This window comes from Euprymna scolopes, chromosome 5, assembly GCF_053919585.1.
Source record: "Euprymna scolopes isolate OS-2025 chromosome 5, ASM5391958v1, whole genome shotgun sequence".
Taxonomy (NCBI): Eukaryota; Metazoa; Mollusca; class Cephalopoda; order Sepiida; family Sepiolidae; genus Euprymna; species Euprymna scolopes.
In genome coordinates this window covers 176,172,416-176,191,325 of record NC_136486.1, presented here as the reverse complement: position 1 = coordinate 176,191,325, position 18,910 = coordinate 176,172,416, and the positions used below count along the sequence as shown (strand labels likewise).

General features: G+C 33.3%; 1 protein-coding gene across 6 annotated transcripts in view; it reads right to left on the bottom strand.

The window, feature by feature from the left end:
- Nucleotides 1-18,910, bottom strand: part of LOC145277048 (uncharacterized) — a 337,642-nt gene that overhangs the window by 279,198 nt on the left and 39,534 nt on the right. The gene's annotated exons all lie outside the window — the stretch shown is intronic.

Sequence of the window (18,910 nt, the reverse complement as noted above, 5' to 3'; positions counted from 1 at the left end):
CTAGCATTATCCCCAAATTATAATGAGTTGTTCTTATCAGAGCATGAGATACATAGTTATTTAGGACGGCAAGTTAAGAAATTTAAACAAATGTCTACTGGTGTAAAATTAAAGAATAGAATGTTTTTTGTTCCGCTATTAGTAGACGAAAGCATGAATATAAATTACACGATGCACGGAATGAAAGATGTAATTAATAATTTAAAATTACAGGGTGTAAATCTGCTTGATGAGTCCTTTTACTTAAATAAAGAACACGACACTATTGAAATAGATATGCTCATGGGGATAGACATAATTCAATATCTTTCCTTTTCCATAAAAAAGATAGGGGGTGGTTATAACTTTATCATAGATGATAGGGTAGCTCCTATTGGAAACATTTTCAATTTTATCAGTTCAGCCGAGAGAAATGACTTGCTTAACACTCAATTAAAACCAATAAAAAAAAAATAATAAAACAGTAATTAACCTAATAATGGATCCCCTTAAATCGTATTTCAATCCCTTAGAGAATATTTTATCCGACAGTGAAGTAGACAACGGCTTAGAAAATCTCTTTAATCTTGAATCTATGGGAATAAGGCCCAATGATCAAGAATCTATTTCCTTTGACAACAAGCTAATAAGTAAATTTAGGGAAGGAATAAAACAGATCGATGGGCATTATTATATAGAATTGCCCTGGTATCCTGATAGGATCGAAAAAGTTCCATCAAACCATTTCATAGCTCTCAAGGTGTTAGACCGAACAATGAACTTTTTAAATAAAAGAGGATTAACTAAAAAATACGATGCAATCTTCAGCAAACAACTAGAAGATGGACTCATCGAACAAATAGAAGTTAATCCTTCAAATTACTATAAATATACGTGGATTCCCCACAGACCCGTTTTAAAAACTGCGGAACAAGTGACAACGAAAATAAGGCCCGTCTTTAATTGTTTGTTAAAGACAAACAAGGAATTACCTTCAATTAATGAAGCAGCCTATACGGGTATAGATTTAATGGGTTCTTTATTGAAGTTGTTGCTTTACTTCAGAAGCAACAAATATGTGATGTTAGGAGATATTAAACAGGCCTTCTTAATGATAAAACTAAGTAGTGAATACGACAAAAATAGGTTTTGTTTTTTTTTTGGAGAAGAGAAAACAAACTTATTTGTTATAGATATAAAACGATAGTATTTGGCTATACATCATCGCCTTTTATACTCCATTATGTAATGAACCATCATGTTAAGTCTTACCCTCAGGATAAATGCAGCAAAATATTGGGAAATAACTTTTATGTGGACAACTTAGTAGTAACTGGCAACAATATAAATGAAATGCAAGATTTGTATAAAAAATGTTTTGTTAGAATGCAGGAAGGAGGCTTCACCTTACGATCTTGGAATTCCAATTCTGATGAATTAAGAAACCTAATGAAGGCTGAAGGTAGATTGGTAGAACATGGCTGTCAGGATGAAAAAGTGTTGGGATATAGATACAACACTGAGAAGGATAGTTTAAGCTTAGCACCTTTTACGTTAAAGGAAGCTTACACAAAGCGTCTAGTACTTTCACAGATTTCCAAAGTGTATGACCCTCTAAATTTTACCTTGCCTGTAAGCATAAGAGGCAGGGTATTAATGAGAAAAATTTGGAAATTAAATATAAATTGGGATGAAAAGGTGCCTAAAGAAATAAGTGATGAAATGAAAATAATAACTAGAGATTTCGAAATGTTGCCAGAGTTGTCTTTTCCAAGAGCTGCAATTAATGATAATGAACCTTATGGCTTACATATATTCTGTGATAGTTCAACAGAAGCTTATGGGTTCGTAATATATGCCTGCTCAAACGAAAAAACAAGTTCGTTTTTATTTGCTAAATCTAAATTGTCCCCGTTAAGGAAAGGTAATGAACTTAGTGTCCCTACCTTGGAACTAATGGGAGTAATACTGGCATTAAAATGTCTTCCAACATTAATTGAAACTTATGAAAATATTCAGTTTCAATTTATTAATATATGCGTGGATGCTCAAGTAGTTTTAAATTGGTTAATCACAAAAGAAAGTAAAGTAAAATCTAAATTTGTTAAAAATAGAATATCCGAAGTAAATGGATTAATAAAAGCTCTTGAGGATGAATTTAAACTACCAATAATGTTTCACTATGTTCATACAGATCAAAATCCGGCTGATATGTTAACTAAGGGAATATCTTACGATAAATATTTAAGAAATAGAAAATTATGGTTGGAAGGACCAAGTTGGCTTACCAACGAATTTAAAAATTGGCCTAAATACCCTTTAATGAGTATTTCACCTGACCATAAGGGAACAGTAAATGTTAATTGTAATCAAATAATTAAAACAAAAACTGCCATTTTGGACATTGAAAAATATTCTGATTACAATAAATTATTGAGAATAACAAGTTTATTGTTCAAACCGTTTTGTAAGAAAAAAATGGTGTTAATCCATTGAAGAAAGCAAAAATGTACTGGATAAGGTTAATACAGAATGAGCATTTCTTCAAGGAGATTGACTTTTTGAAATCATTGGACAAAAGTAATAAAAATGTCCCCACTTTGGTTTCAAATTTAAATTTATTCATAGACTCTGATGAAATTTTGAGATCTCAAGGGAGGATAAGCAAATGCCTATATTTCAACTATGAAGTATATAACCCTGTGTTATTGCCTAAAAGAAATAAATTTACGTCCTTATTCATTAACTATTGCCATGCTAAGGTGCAACACATGGGAATAGGTACCACATTAAATTATTTGCGAGAGCAAGGTGTGTGGATTCCCCAAGGTTTGACTGTTGTAAAGGCAGAAATAAATAATTGTTCAACCTGCAAAAAGTATAATGCTTTGGCTTATAAATATCCTAAAGTTGTGGATATGCCTAGGCATCATGTCAATTTAGTGAAACCTTTCAATCATGTGGGAATCGACTACACAGGTCATTTGTGGGTAAAGAATGAAGTGGGTGGAAGTACAGTAAAAATGTTTGTTTTAATATTTACTTGCCTTAACATAAGGCCAGTCCATTTTGAACTGTTACCCGATATGTCCACCCGAAATTTTATGCTGGCCTTTCAGAGATTTTGCAACATGTATTCTGTAACTCAATTTTTATACAGTGATAACGCTAAAACCTTTAAAAAGGCAGGTTGTATTCTTGAAAGTTCTCTACAGTCAAAGACGTTTCAGGAAGAACTAGAGAAATTAGATATCCGACATATCAAAATCCCTTTATATTTTGCTTGGGAGAGATTGATAAGAGTTCTTAAGGGTTGTCTATTCAAGGTCATAGGAAGATCTAGACTTAGCTATTTTGAACTTTTAACAACATTGTCAAATATTAAGTTGGCTATAAATTCTAGACCTTTAACTTATAGATTAAGCTCTCCTAATCTTGAAATTATAACTCCTAATTCCTTTTTGAGAATATATGGGAATTCCTCTTTAGTTCTAAAATCTGAAGAGGAAGAGGTTTGGCAGGAAGAACCTGACTCAAACTCATTAAATAAAACTTTAAATTTTCAAGAAGAAATAATATTAAAATTTAAATTATTATGGTATGAAAGCTATTTGCTAAGTTTAAGAGAACATGGCAGGAATATTTACCAAAATAAATGGGAAAATAGAATAAAAGTAGGGAATGTCGCATTGATCAAATCCACGACTAAATCGAGACCCTCCTGGATGCTGGGCAAGGTTTTAGAAAATGTAATAGGGTTTGACAATAAAATACGAGCTGTTAAACTGAAGCAAGGTAATGGGGCAACAGAGTATCACTCCATTTCTAACCTATACCCTATGGAAATATCATGTCCCCAAGGTAATACTCGAATGGAAGAACCTATCAGTAAGCCTTTCCAAAATGATTCTAGTGAAGGACTTAATGATAAAACACTGCAATTAGGCAATAGTAATAGTAATGAAGAGGTGTCCAATCAACTCAGGACTAGACCCAAACGCAAAGCCTCTGCCAAATTCTATCAAATGCTGAAAGATAATATTGATTATCTGTAATAATTAAACAAATTCAACTTTCCTATTTAAAAACAAAAAAAAAATTGTTCTTGGCATTGAATGACCTAAAAAGGTTGATACCAAAGAAAAAAAAAAAGAAAAAATCAACCATCCAACAATTAAAAAAAAAAAAAAATGAAAAACAAAGATATAGAAAAATAAAACGGCAAATTATTTTTTTATAAACTCTTTATATATATTTCAGAGACATCTCTCCTCCTGTTTTTATTGCCATAAACGTATTGCAATCTTCTTGGAGGGAGTGTGTTAGAATTATTTGTACTCAAACTTTGTAAGGTAATTTGCATAAAGCCACTTATGCAAATTACCCATTACTTGGAGTTGCTTGCAACAATAAAAAAGAAAAAAAAAAGATTAACAGCGAGCACTTCTCAGAAATTACTCTCTTTTTCTGCAACAAACAGAAACTCCTCCAGAACAACTGTTTTGGAAACTTTAACCTTTACTTGTAAATATACGTTATTTTAAATACAAGAATTTTATTGTGTTATTCTTTCTCAAAATTAACCAAGTTGTTCGGATAACAAGGAACCAAGAAAAGAGAGGCGCGTTAAAAATAAAAAAAAATTTCTAACAATATTGGCAACAAGTCATTATTCAAGCATGTCTCATTGAGCACGACAGTTCTTTTTTCCGATTTTGTTGGATATCCTTTCGATTCGCCAAGCGGTCTTTTTTATTTCAGCTGGAATATTGTATATTATGGCGCCCAAAATTTATTGTTCGGCCATATTCTTGAATTGAAAAGATATCCAACAAAATCGGAAAAAAGAACTCTGTCGTGTTCAATCAGACATGCTTGAATATACATATATTAAAAATGTAAACTATCTTTTCTTTTTTCTTTTTTTTTTTATATTACATTTTCACCCAAACAGATTGTTAATTAATCTGCACTTTCAACTAACAATGTTCGGGGTTAAATCCAACACTGCTGTCAAAACTTGTGACTTCAAGATCCGACATACTGTTGTCAAAACTTGCTACGCAAAAACCTGAATAAACCGTTCCTGAAAAACAGACTTTATTCAAACCGTCAACATCTCATTTGCATATGATCGGCAAGAAATCACATTAGTTTGCACAATCGGTGAATATAAAATTAACTGGACGTCATTTTTTTTTTATCATTCAGCAGCTGAACCCTACAAGACGTAATTTTTGCACACATTAGTTTTCTCTACACTTTATTTAGAACTTTGAAATATTTATTTGCACAAAATATAAAAATACATTATGAACAAATTAGGCACAAGGCCATTCAAAAATATGAGGCTAATGGGTGATGGTCTCCAATACTTAAAATTGTTTATTCTACTCTTAACTAGAAATATCTGTTACCACAATACCACATTCACTCCAGGGGTTGTCCTACTTAAGATAATTGGAAAAAGTTTTATACAATTATTTACAGTACTAACATTTCATTGGCATTTATTTAGAATTTTGATTTTTTTTATTTTTATATTTATTCAACACATTGGATTCCCTTAGACATTTTCAATTATTTTATTTCTTCCTCTATCTTATCTGGCCGGGCTCCTTGCCCAAACCAAAGCGACTTTCTCTCTCTCTCCAGACTTCTGTCTTCCATCAGCTGCTTTAGATCTTCAGGATCACGGTTGGCACCATGTGCAATTTGCTGGAAGTACGTGGATCTAGGTTGTCCTATGCTCATGCATCCATGCTGTGGAGTCCACAGCAATATATTTCTCAGCAGCTCTTGCTTGCTACTCTGTCGGTGACCAGCAAATCATAGATGTCGCTCCCTGATGGTGATATGGCAGGTAGGTTGCCATAAAGTTGCTGCTCCATGGAACGATTTTGCCAAGATATATTTAACACTGTTCGTAGCATACTAGTGTACATGTCATCTAGCTTTCTTTCCAATCCTTTGGTGAGTGTCCAGGTTGTAACACCATAAACAAGGACACACCCCACCACTGCTCTGAACTGATAAACCTTTTCAGTTTATCAGTTAGCGTTGTAATCCATACTGACCGCAGCTTATTCAATGCAACTCATGCTTTTGAGATGTGAATTCCGATATCTCTCTGTGAAACTTATGTTTCTTCCTCTACTGACATAAAAATAGCAATCATACATTTGTTTTTTCTACTAATGGTATTGTCTTCTGAATATTTGGGAATTGTTACTCAACGAATTTTGTTAAACCTGAAACCAGCAACAGGGAAGCACGCACAGTTTCAGGTTTTGGTTTTTGCAGTTATTTTCATTTCGAAGCTACACTAACGAACGGCTTCATTTAATCTCGAGGCAATCATAAGGAAAATAGCTGAGACTAAAAACCCCAAGAAAACTCAATGATGCACAAAAGCATTTTCCATAAATCAGGAATGTCAGGATTCGATTCATCGTGAAACATTGGCACAACCGTATTCATTTCAACAGAAATTCTTCGATAATATCGTATATTAGTGTTGCTAGTAGCAAGGGCTTTTATTTCTACTAAATTCTCGTTCATCTAAAAATATATTTTGCAAGAAAAGCACCAAGTTAGGGTTAGGGTAGCAAGTGAAGACAAAGGATGGGGTGCACATAGGGTAGGGACTTGCTGAACAAAAGAAATATTCACATGCAAACATTTGAACAAAACCACATGTTCATGAACACAACTGTTTAGAAATGATTTGTTTTTTTAATGTTAAATAAAAAAAATTTCAGAAAATATAATTTCCAGTTTTAGTTAGGAGTGGGTGGCCACTGTCACTTCAACAACTAAAGTTATACAAATTAATTTCCTTAAATATTTTTTACATTCCTGCAAAAAATATCTATAAAAAAATGTTGGTCAGATTTTCAAAACCAGATCAAAATAGGAATATGTCAAACATACAGATACTTGATTTTAACTAGCCTAATTCTGTTTTTTTTTTTTTAATTCTTTTTGTATGTTATTAGCATGAATAAAATTTGGTTCATGCAGTTTTTTCCTGCTAATGATTAATTCGGTTTTAAAAACAAAGCATCAACCCTTTACGATGATGACAAAATTAAATTATACAATGCCTTCACATAAAGAATTCCATTGATCTCAACCTATTTTTTCCTATGAAATCAAGACAGAAGGTAGATTTCTCTTCCTAACAAGCTTAAATCCATAAGCAACCTTAATAATGTTGAAAATGGAGATTAACTTTTATTCTGTTTTTTATAAACAAGGTTTTGGTAATTATATAAAAATGAGAATAGATATAAACTCCATTAAACGCTAAATGTGCCGCATCAGAAGGAGTACATCGTTCTTTTAGAATAGATGCGATTTGGAAAAATACTCTTTCTCTTTAATCAGAGCACAAACGAATCAAAATAAATTAGTTTTTTGTTCTTCAATTCAAAGATTTCGATTGTTTTTTATGCATGGATTATTTCTTGGTTGATTTTAGAGAACTGCAATCTATGGTAATTCACACAAAATAATACAAATAAATACAACACAAAAAAACTTTACAAAAGGGATCATTTTAATGTAAAATGATCATCCATTTCCGGACTAAATAAGGCTTTTAAAAAGACATACATTTTTAAAAATCTTTTCATATTTTCTTTGAGTTGGGGATTAATTATGTGTGTATGTTTGGGGGAATTACCAATTCCAGCTAAAAATATACATTAAAAGATGTTATAAATACAATATTTAATTACTTTCAGGGGTAATTTGGACTGTTAATGGTCGCATACATGATAAATAGATTTTTAATAAATATGTTATACACACACACAAACCCTTTTTTGGTATTTTTTTTTTTGTTCTTTATTTTTCGTATTGCCATTACAAATTAACTTTGACATTATTAGTATTACTAAAGTTTGATCAGGAACATTTTTTTTCACAATAAAAAATAAAGGCCTAAGATTTTTTACCACTCCCCACAATAATATTTATTTTCTGGCCCACAGTGGGTGATCATTTTGTTACATTTATAACAGTTTTTCTATGTTTAAAACTTTTTTAAAACAGATTTTACAGACATATTTTTTCAGGCTGTTTTATATATAATTGATGGAAACAAATCAAAATTCCCTTCTGTTGTAAAGTAAATTAACAGAATGTACAGCAACAATTTTATCCAGATTAATATTCAGCAAATATTTATTGAAATTGAAAATAAAAAAAATAAAATGCATTTAATTTCAAAACATCACTACATTCGTAATTGTTATTCTATAAACATTTCATCTGGAGACATCAAATGGTTTCTACATTTTCTAGGTTTGTGGTTTCAAATATAATATTCCAATTTATCTGAAACAAAATCAAGTTTAACGTGGTGGGTGTGGCCATTACTTGATGCCAGAATGGCGCTCCTCATGAGGCCGTGGCGTTCAGTAATAAATATTGATTGAATTGAGCTCGGTCAAAGGAGATAAAACTGCTTCCTTCCACCAATGCTGAGGCATCAATTCAATACGAGTACAATACAAAATCTATAGATTCTATGAAACTGAAAGAATTCTATCCAATCAGCTTAAAGATACTAAAGTTTCATCCAATCTGTCAAGACTGAAGGAAGCATATATATATATATATATATATATATATATATATATATATATATATATATATATATATATATATGGGGTAGTTAAAGGAAGAGAATACAATCAATTCTTTAAGAGGAGACTTAGCGGGATGATGCAAAGCTCAACAAATTCATCTGGAGCTTATGTTTATTTATATATATATATATATATATATATATATATATATATATAATAAAAATTACAATTAAATTTACCAAAATGATCCAAGATGGTAAAACTAAAGTATATTATAAATATTAAAGAATTAATATTTATAAAGTTATCTCAACCAATGTACAAGCTCGATAAAACCAAATAGGAGATAGAGCTTATAATAAGAGCAAATAGTTAATAAAACATGTTAAAAAAACACTTTGAAAAAGAGTTAAAAACATTTAATTTGAAAAGGGAACACTAAATAAGTAGATAGTCTGTAATCCGCAGAGTTTCAAAGAAATACTTTCCTTCTCATCAGAGGGTAGGAATAAGCAAAATGCGGGATTGGATTTTACATACAAAAGTATTTGATGAAACAAGTAAGTCAAACATCTTACTTGTTAACAAAAAGTGAAACAGAGGGAATATGGTGAAGAAAAAGGTGATTACACGTGAATGGATAGTCTGGTGGAAGGTAAAGTATCCAATGACGGTAAAATCTAGAAAAAAGCTTTGCTCGTGGAATTTTTGTTGAGTTTTAGTTAAGATAGAGAATAAAGGAAATAGTTGCTGGTGGTTGTAACTAGGCGAGTGTTTGCCATGAATGTTTTATGGGGGGGGGGAGACAGATAGAAGCTAAGTTGAACATCTGCCATGAAAATAACAATACAGCATGGAAAAACTCATGTGAGAAAAAAAGTAGTAGGAAGGAAAATAGGACAGATTTCAAAGTTGGTATTAAAAGCGACATAGAGAAGTTATCAATAAGGAGTGAATGACAATCGATAAACGTGATGAGATGGAAATTATCTCTGAAGAGGCATTGAATCATCATTAGCATCAAATACTGCACTAGAATTCAGAACATTGGAAGTGAAAATAGTGCTCAATATTTATTTTTAAATAGTCATAATAATCTGTACTTGGCAAAGTGTTCCTACAAAGGGGCGTTCAATAATTAATACCACTGATCCAGTTCCAGTTGTTTAATCTCATTAAATTTTGCATGCCAAATGATTTATATCTCTATGAGTTATGTAGCATTACCTATTGAATGCCCCTCGTATGCTATTGCCTTTCTACAAATGTTCAGAACGCATTTACACTTTCAGCATTTCATATAAAGTTTTGTGCATGTGTGAAATGTATTCAACATATAAAAGGTTTTCGACATGAAAGACCAATAATCATGCATGCATATATATATCAGAGTTCAGAAATGTTCTTAAGATGAAAAGTGCTCATTATCAGCAATATAGCATCTATAAATAGAAGTATTTACAAAATATAAACTTGATGGTAACTGTCAGCTTTAGGCAAACAACGATTTTGAAATTTCTTCGCAACTCCTATGAAATGTCTGAAGAGAAGGTCAAAATTTTAATTTTTACCAGAAAAAAAGAAATTAGTGAAATAATATTCCAGTAAAATCACTTTAAAAGAAGAGGTTAGGGTTGTTCAAAAATCTTGTTTAACGCAGAGGTTCTCAATTCGTTCCAGCCAGTGAAACATAAATCTAAATAAAAAACAAGATCTTAACATGCACACGTTTATGCATCTTATGATGAAAATGCAATTTCGAACGTCCTTAACAAAATGTAAAACAGAGGATAGCAAAACTGGTACCACATCTACATAAGAAACTCAGCGAGTTGTGCTTAAGTTTGCCATAGCAGTTTAAGATGCAGTCATGGCTTCTCTATGCACGTACTGCCATAAAGAAGTAAAAAGTGAATGTCATCAGACATTCATCTGTAAAGTTCTACTGGGGAACAGCTACTATACAATACTGTGGCGTGACCGCCTCTGGGAGCGGTAGAGCTCCCCACTAGGGGGAGATTAAGACTCCCAAAACACTGAAGAAGGCCAGGAAACTATGCTTGTATTAACTGTTAAGCCTTATTGTGTGCCCAGTGAGCAGTGGCCAACCTCACTGAAAGGAAGAGTTAAGTTAAATCAGGGATTCCCCGGGATGAACCGACATAAATTTTATTGTTTGGTGGAAAACTGGCAACATATGTCACCTTAAGAATAGGTAACAGAAATTGGGGTTATGAGCTTAACCTCTCCTGACCGTGAGAACCACACTGCAAGCGTTCGCAGAATCACCAGCACACATGCAGGGAAGTATACCTCACAATATAAGTGAATACTCGCGGCAAAATCAGTGAGTTGGAGAGTTGAAGCTGGGTCTTGAGATAACCTAACACTAATCGAAAAGTCGTCACCGCAAAACACAGAGCAAGATTCAATAGTGTGTTTAGTACAAAAAGAAAAAAATCAACATTGAACATTTGTATATAAGGTTATTATATTTTGTAGATTTGACTTGAATTAAATCGTAATCAACGCTGAAACCAACAGATCCTGCTGCACCAAGAGAACTCGCAGAGAATTCCCTGTGAAAGACGATCACAACGCGTGTGTGAGGGTTCACACCTGTTACCAGTGACCCTTAAAGGTCACATTTGGTGACCTGTGACAAAAGCCCATTCACAATACGACACAGAGTTTGTAAATATCTCCACTGGACCATCTATAAAAAGGTGAATAATCGAATGCAGCAACAAGTCCTGAGAACATATGCGAGAAAAAAGAGTTGGAAATAAGTCATACACGATCCACTATGATTATGCCATTCCTACAACTATGTACCTAGAAAACCGAGCTATTAAAACTGACAGTGTTAATAGACAAGGAGAAAAAAGCAACCTTAGAAGTTAGCATCCCAAGTGATGCAGGAACAAACAGAGCTGAGAGGGAAAAGATAATGAAATACCAACGTCTTATGTACAACATGTAAAGAAAATGTCATTTTAGAAAGCTCTCCATCATTCCAGTAATCACAAGAGCAACTGAGAATATACAAAAACTATCTGACAAATATACCCAGTGAACAAAATGTGATACAAATTTAAAGGTACGGTTAGGATCTTAAAATGATCTCTCGGTTGGAATATCTGAGATAGCAGGTGAATGTTTGGCATCAGGTAGGATGCCCCACCCTCATCTAAAACAAAATTAAAAAATAGAAAAAAAAAAAAGACAAGTTTTCTTTATATAAAAAGCTTTATTTGTTTGTTGCTCAGTCCAGAATGCTTAGTATATTTTCATCAGAAAACAAAGAATGGATGCTTAATAATATTGATTCTTAGATTTCAGAATTTTTGAGATAAGGATTGATAATTTTTATTATTTGGATTATTCAAACTGTTGTTCTCACCTCTGGTGTTTTTTTTTTTTTTTTTGCACAATGTTTCACGTGATGTAACCTCAACCTTCTTGTTGAACTTGGAAAATATGTACAAAATTTTTATATAGAACTGTATAGATGTAAGCATTATCTGTCCCGGACAATAAGAGGCAACCAGAGTGATCTCCCCTGATTTCTATAAATACCGTAAACACAAGCAGAGACATTTGTATTTTGTATTGAGCTCACCACGAGCTGGAAGGATACAATATCACACTTTACTCAACTTTTACAAGAACGTTTTATTAATTGACATTGCATCTGAAGTGAGAGGTTACATCGGCCGAAACGTTGTAAGAATAACATGCAATATAAGAGCCATGGTCTGCAATAAAATATTGGTTCGCGTTTTTGAAGATAGCAAGTTGAACAATAGTAGCCGTGCGTAACAGCCGTGCCAGCCATAATCATTTGTATGACTGTGAGTCATGAGGAAAATAAACAAAAAATTGAGAACAGAAAAAAAATATCCGACAACAATTTCTCACTTTTTAATGTTTATGGCTACAGATTGCATACATTTGTCGACTTTAATATCAATAGATGGATTTGATAAAAAGCCAAAACACATAAAAACAAAAAAATGATCGCATAAAAATATATTTTTAGTTGACCTCACAATCGATAACAATTGAGAGTGCAATTCTTCAAGACATTTGATTAATCAATTGAAATAACAAAAAAAGAATTAAATTGTCGATACGAAACAACTAGCCAATCAGAGTGAGGTGTTTTAAAATCACAATGTGTTTCATTACGGGATATTGATAAAAAAAAAAAAATATCCACCCTCTATGAAACTACTTCCCTACCCCCTCTGTTTTTTTGATAAAATCAAACAATCAACCACTGGCCTGTCAAAGTTATGCTTTGAGAGTATGCTAAAAGGCAAAAGATGCAGAGGAAAGCCAAGGAGTTTTTGATTGGGTATCTCTCAACAGTTTGGTTTCCATCAACCAACTTGCCCTAGATCGGAAGGAATGGTGAAAAATAAGTCACATAGGTTTGCAATCCACACCGGAAGCGGAAAATGCAACTTTTGATGATACAAAAAATGAGAGTCATGTGCATTTTTTTCACCATAGAAATTTCAAACCCATAAACAGAGTTTAGATTCTTCTTTTTGAGGAAACATATCTGTATTCTGAAACTTCGTCTGTGTGTATATTCGTTCTTTATGAAGTCTTAAACGGCTATGCCGATTTTTAAAAAATTTTATACAAATGTACTTTATGTGTCTGGCAGTGTTCTTAGATAGGTTTGGAATGTCTTCAATAAGTATCAATGATTGAAAAAATCAGATGAAAGAAGGAACAAACGATTTTGACGAAAGTTAACACCTTATATAGGCTAACATCACAAGTGCATTCGACAAGTTTTATTACTGCACAAGCAGAAAGAACTGGCATATAAAATCAACAGTAGGTTCTTTGATATGATTGGGACGTGTTTGAAATGAATGTTTGTTTAGAGCACAATTGAACCATGATCCTTAACTTTTGCATTTTAAACTTTAATTCAAGCCATTATATGAAGAAATAATTTTATTAAATCAACAATAGGTTCTCTACAGTGCAATGTAGATTTCAATGTGTTGCGGACTAAGTCACTGCGAGGAGGCATGTGAAGCTTCCTCCTGATGCACTGCGACGGATCCCCAACTAGAGCAGACAATCTATCGATTCGATTGAAAAATGGACAATTTCATCGATTTTGATGATTAAAATATGCGAGAGTGAAACATTCATTAATTCTCACTATCCTGAGCAATGTTGGGTTTCCCTGCTAGTGCCGCAAATATATTCAAAATAGTGAGGAGAGTTTGAAAACAGTTTCACAAGATTTCATTTTTTGTTTGTTTTTTTTAGACATTGTTCTGTAGTCTCTATTTAGTTGCTTCCTTATGAGGGCAGAGTTAGACTAAAGGTTGATATTTAATATGGGGAAAATCCTGCTCCCTAAATAGAGACACTCTGGATTAGTACAAAAATAAAAACAAGTTTTCAGTCTAGAAGGATTTCTTCTTCACTGACCAAAGATAAGATGAATTGTATCGAAACAGATACTACACTTTTGCTCTTCTATTTTTTTAGATGTGTCCATGCTTCAGTTCGGAAAAGGATTTCACTTAGTAAATGCACAGAGATTGAATAGATACGGCTTGTTTTATGTGGCCACGCAGTTCTAAAAAAATGCTCTGGTCGTCAAACACGATTCAGTTGGAAATTTTCATCGCTAAAATGCACAGATTAAGAATGGATCAATTCTTGTTGAGGAGTTTATTTTTACGTTTCATAGATTTGCGTGGGAGCAATTCGAAGGCATGTCAATCTTTAGGAGGATGAGGCGCGAGAATTAATAAAGATGAGTGGAAATAAAAGAACGATTCAAAATGATTCCGATCAAGTAGGTTTCTGCATTTAGAAAGATGAGCAAAACGAGGTTGTCACTCATGGACGCATCCTTTGTTTCTCTCGACTCGCTGCACCCAAATTGAAATAAAGTGACATTAAAAAGAAATATTCTGTCAATCAAGATTACAAAACAATACACCTTGTTCCAACTTGTTCGCAAAGAAAAATTGTAATAAAACAAAAAATGACAAAAAGGTTGGAAACCATAATTCATCAAGACAATTCTTACTTCCACTTGTTATTCTACGAAAAACTGTACCGTGCTAGAAAGTTACGCCTGAGAGTATCCTTTACCTCTACAAGGCCAACATTCGCCTATCCATGGAGTATTGTTGGCACATTTGGGCTCGTGCATCTGCCACTAGTCTCTTACTCTGAGAGTTCAAAAGAGTCGCTAACCTAATAGGTCCCCCACTGTCAGCTAGGCTTCAACCTCTGTCCCATCGATGAAATTTGCATATCACTGCCTGTTTTACAAGTACTTTAATGGGAGATGCTCCAACAAACTACAAGCCCTTTTACCTCCTTGACGTAAATACCCCCGACAAACCCGACAACCAGCAAAATTCCACCCTTACACAGTAGAGATCCTCAAATGCCAGAAAGCCTTATACTTTAATAATTTCTTCCCTAGGACTGCTAGACTTTGGAATTCCTTTTCAGGTTCCTGCTTCCCCAACTGTACTGACATGCAGAAGTTCAAGTGTAATGTAAACAGACATCTTGTTGCTCAACTCCCTCCATAGTATACCTGCAAGTTATCCCAGATAGTAACCCCCCCCCCTACATCAAAGATGCACTGTACCTTGTTTGGAGTGAACATGCAATAATAATAAAAACACTACAGGTTCTTGCCATTTTAATTTTACAAACAATCTCTAAACTATTGATTAAACACCTGCACGAAACAATTTACAAATTTCAACAGCATTTTCACCCTCTACCTCTAAGCATCATGTGCCAAAAATACAACTTTTGGTTTTGCATCTGTGATCCTGATAAGAGCAGACACAATTAAAAGACATAGCAACTTTTAGTGCGAGATGTGAATTGTCAGTTAGCATGCTGCGAATGATATCAACATATCATGCATACCAACACTGCATCACACATATATGGACAAGCGTTTAAAGTCAACTGCAACTATCACTTCTGGGTGATCCAATATAATGCTACGGTGCAAATGATCTTTATTTCAATAATTTTCTAAATTTTGACCTTCTTCAAAAAACTGATGCCTAAAATCATCCGGATTTGACCCATTACTTTCGCTCACTTTTTCAGCCACAGATCAATTTATATGAATTTATCTCTCAAAATTAAAAGAAATATTTTAAAGAAACATTTTAAATAAAAAATAAATTTTACTGTACATGCATTAATTTTAAAACTTGAGAAAACAAAAAAAAAAACTATTCATCAGTCACTTTTATCATCGAAGCACCATCTTCTGGGGTTATTTTTTTTTTTATATAAAAATCGATCCAGACGATGGCAAGAAACCATTCGATGTAAGGAACTAAAAAAAATAAATAAATAAAATAAAAATAAACACTACTTCAAGGTCAAAAACTAACTAACAGTAAATGTTAGATACATTCCCACCCAAAAAACAATTCTCTCCCCTTTGTCAGAAAACTTTGCTTATGGAATGTAAGGACTAAAGGCTTAGTGGGGGATGCCCTTTTCTCTTCCCTGCAACCTCTCTCCCACAGAAGAGATGTTGTGAGCCTGTCTTTGTTTTATCGTTATTTCCATGGGAAGTGCTTGTCCGAGCTTCAATCTCTGGTCCCCCCTCACCAATCTTTCACGAAAAACACCCACCTAACTGAAACCACTGTCAGTAATTTTCCCCACTCTTTATCTGTGCCTAAATCAAAACGTAGATTCCATGAACAAAGCTTCTTTCTCAGAAATGCACGACTGTGGAACTCTCTTCTGTTTGCCTGTTTCCCACCTGACTACAACTTGGATGTCTTCAAGTCCAACATAAATTCCTGATAAACCGCCCCCTTAAGTAAGACACTTTATCAAATCTCCAATACTAACGATTACTACGATACTATCCTATTGATTACTGTACACGCAATAACCCTTATCCCCGAGTTGCTTCCGAGCCTTGATAAGTGGTGACCCCCATGTAAAAAAAAAATAGAACGAAAAAAAAAACCCAAAAAACTTAAGGACGAAATAAAGGAAAGCGGGAGTTACAAAGGCTATCAAAAGTAAACCCACTTTCTACTTTCCTCATATATTTAAACAAATTTTCCAAATAAACTCTTGTGCGTTGACTTTTCTTTCCAGGATTGCTTATAGAATATAATTTGTTTTTATAAGACTGTATGTATGACATCACATTGATACACCAGTTCCCATCGGATCACCAAAGTTGAGCAACATTGAACCTGGTCAGTACTAAATGGGTGACTATTAAGGACTTAGAGGTGCTGTATGTGCTCTCCGTTTATCTTAGTATTGTTGTGCTGGACTTCTCCTTGCCACTGAACTCAAACAGTCCGATTCAGAAAAGGTGTGGTTAGGTATTGAGCATACCTTGCCTCACAATTACACGTACATCTGCCCTTACAGAGGGTATCCTTTGTCTTTCAAGACTGAACGGAGGCGTTGATTTGGATCTAGAAACATAGCCATATCATCCCAGTTTTCTTCTTTTGTTATTGTGAAACTCATTATTCAAGCGAACGTGTTGTCACACAATGCTGCAAACTTTATTTGTAATATGATCTGGCCATTAGGTATGAGATGCCCAATATCTTAAGATAACTTCTTATCTTCAATGCTTGCATCCTTCTTTATAACTTTGCTTTGAGTGTCTAGCTGTCAAATACAGTTTCTTGATGATGAAGAAACAGTTTTATAAAAATAAAATCTTTCTTATAGTTGCATTTTTAGAGGGTGCTCAGTTTGTAATACAACGTTCTAGTAAATCCATCCCCCAAATTTGGATTGGTCTATGAGAACATGAAACCAGAAGAGATAGAGGCTTGCGTTATTTATTTTTTTTCATAGGGGCCAGAGGAGGTTTAATTTAATGAATTATTATTTTATTATTTAAAACCTGAAAGAAACGTATGAAAATTTGGAAAATAATTTGTAAAAAAAAAAAAAAAATCACCCCAAACCCTTACCTATTCTGTGTTCTCGTTGACTGGTTCCAATACGGAGGATTGATTGACTAAAACGTTGTAGAAACTGATCCCTTCCTAAAAATTTTCAAATCTTGAATTTTGGGGGGATTATCTGGTAGATTAGTGTCCAATCTAGATAAATAAAACAGATGTATGTGTGCATGTCTGTGTGCATATATTTAACCGATAAACTTTTGAACATAACACTGGAATTAACAGGAAATAGTTATTATGCACCACGGATGGATTATAAGGATTAAAATCTTTGGATGGATACGCATACAGACATATCGACAAGTTGAAATGCAAACTGTTCATTTCAACTTGCCCATGTATCAGGTATATCAGTAGGAGACATGGCTGGAGAGTTAAATGTTTTTATTTTAGCTGATGGCACCCAAGTCATTTTTTTTTTTTTAAATCAGTACTATATATGTTAGGTACAATATAATATTCAATAGAGAATTGGGTCTGTAATGATAAATATGAAATGTGCATGAATTAAAATATATTTAAGTGTACTTTACAACCCAGCAAGGCCCCCACTAGTAGATAAAATCCACTGAAATAATTAAAGACGAAAAGAAAAAAAAGTCAGCTTTGAAGATTAGTCTTATGCTAATGGGAAACCGTTATTTTACCAGAGAGCTCAACCTATGTATATTATATATGTCACCATTTTTATTTTTTTTTTTATTGACGCTCATATTTGTGTGAACATCAAAATAAAAAGCATAACATTGTAATATTATAGCATAAAAATTTAGTCCACGGGGCTAGAAATAAACACAAAACCAGCAAAGTTTGAGTTATTCAAGACAGGGAATGAATAAAACATATATATATATATATATATATATATATACACACACACACACACACACACGAAAATAGATTGTCTCTATAACTTTAACGAAATATCCTTTAAATAAAAAGATTTCGATTTTTTAAGTTGACAACAGCAACAGCATAATTCTATCGATAATATCTTATGTGATTTTGGAACAAGCTATTTCAAAAATCTAAGTTTTTGCTACCCAGCAACACCAGATAGTCCGTAAATATTTCATCTTTGACGATCTCATTCATATTCATTTTTTTAAAACAGTGTGTAAGGTCACATATATACAAGTGTATTATTATAGAAGTTCTAAAATAATTCAGTTGCGAATTCTTGAATCAGAACCTGAGGTGTCTCCCACACAGTTGCAAAGTACTGTGATTACTTTATTTTTAACCTGTACTACACACCTGACATAAAAATCACTCTTATGTTCAATTCGTACTTCATGGTTACTTCAGTGTCAAATCACTATGTTTGATACTGGAGGAGGAGGA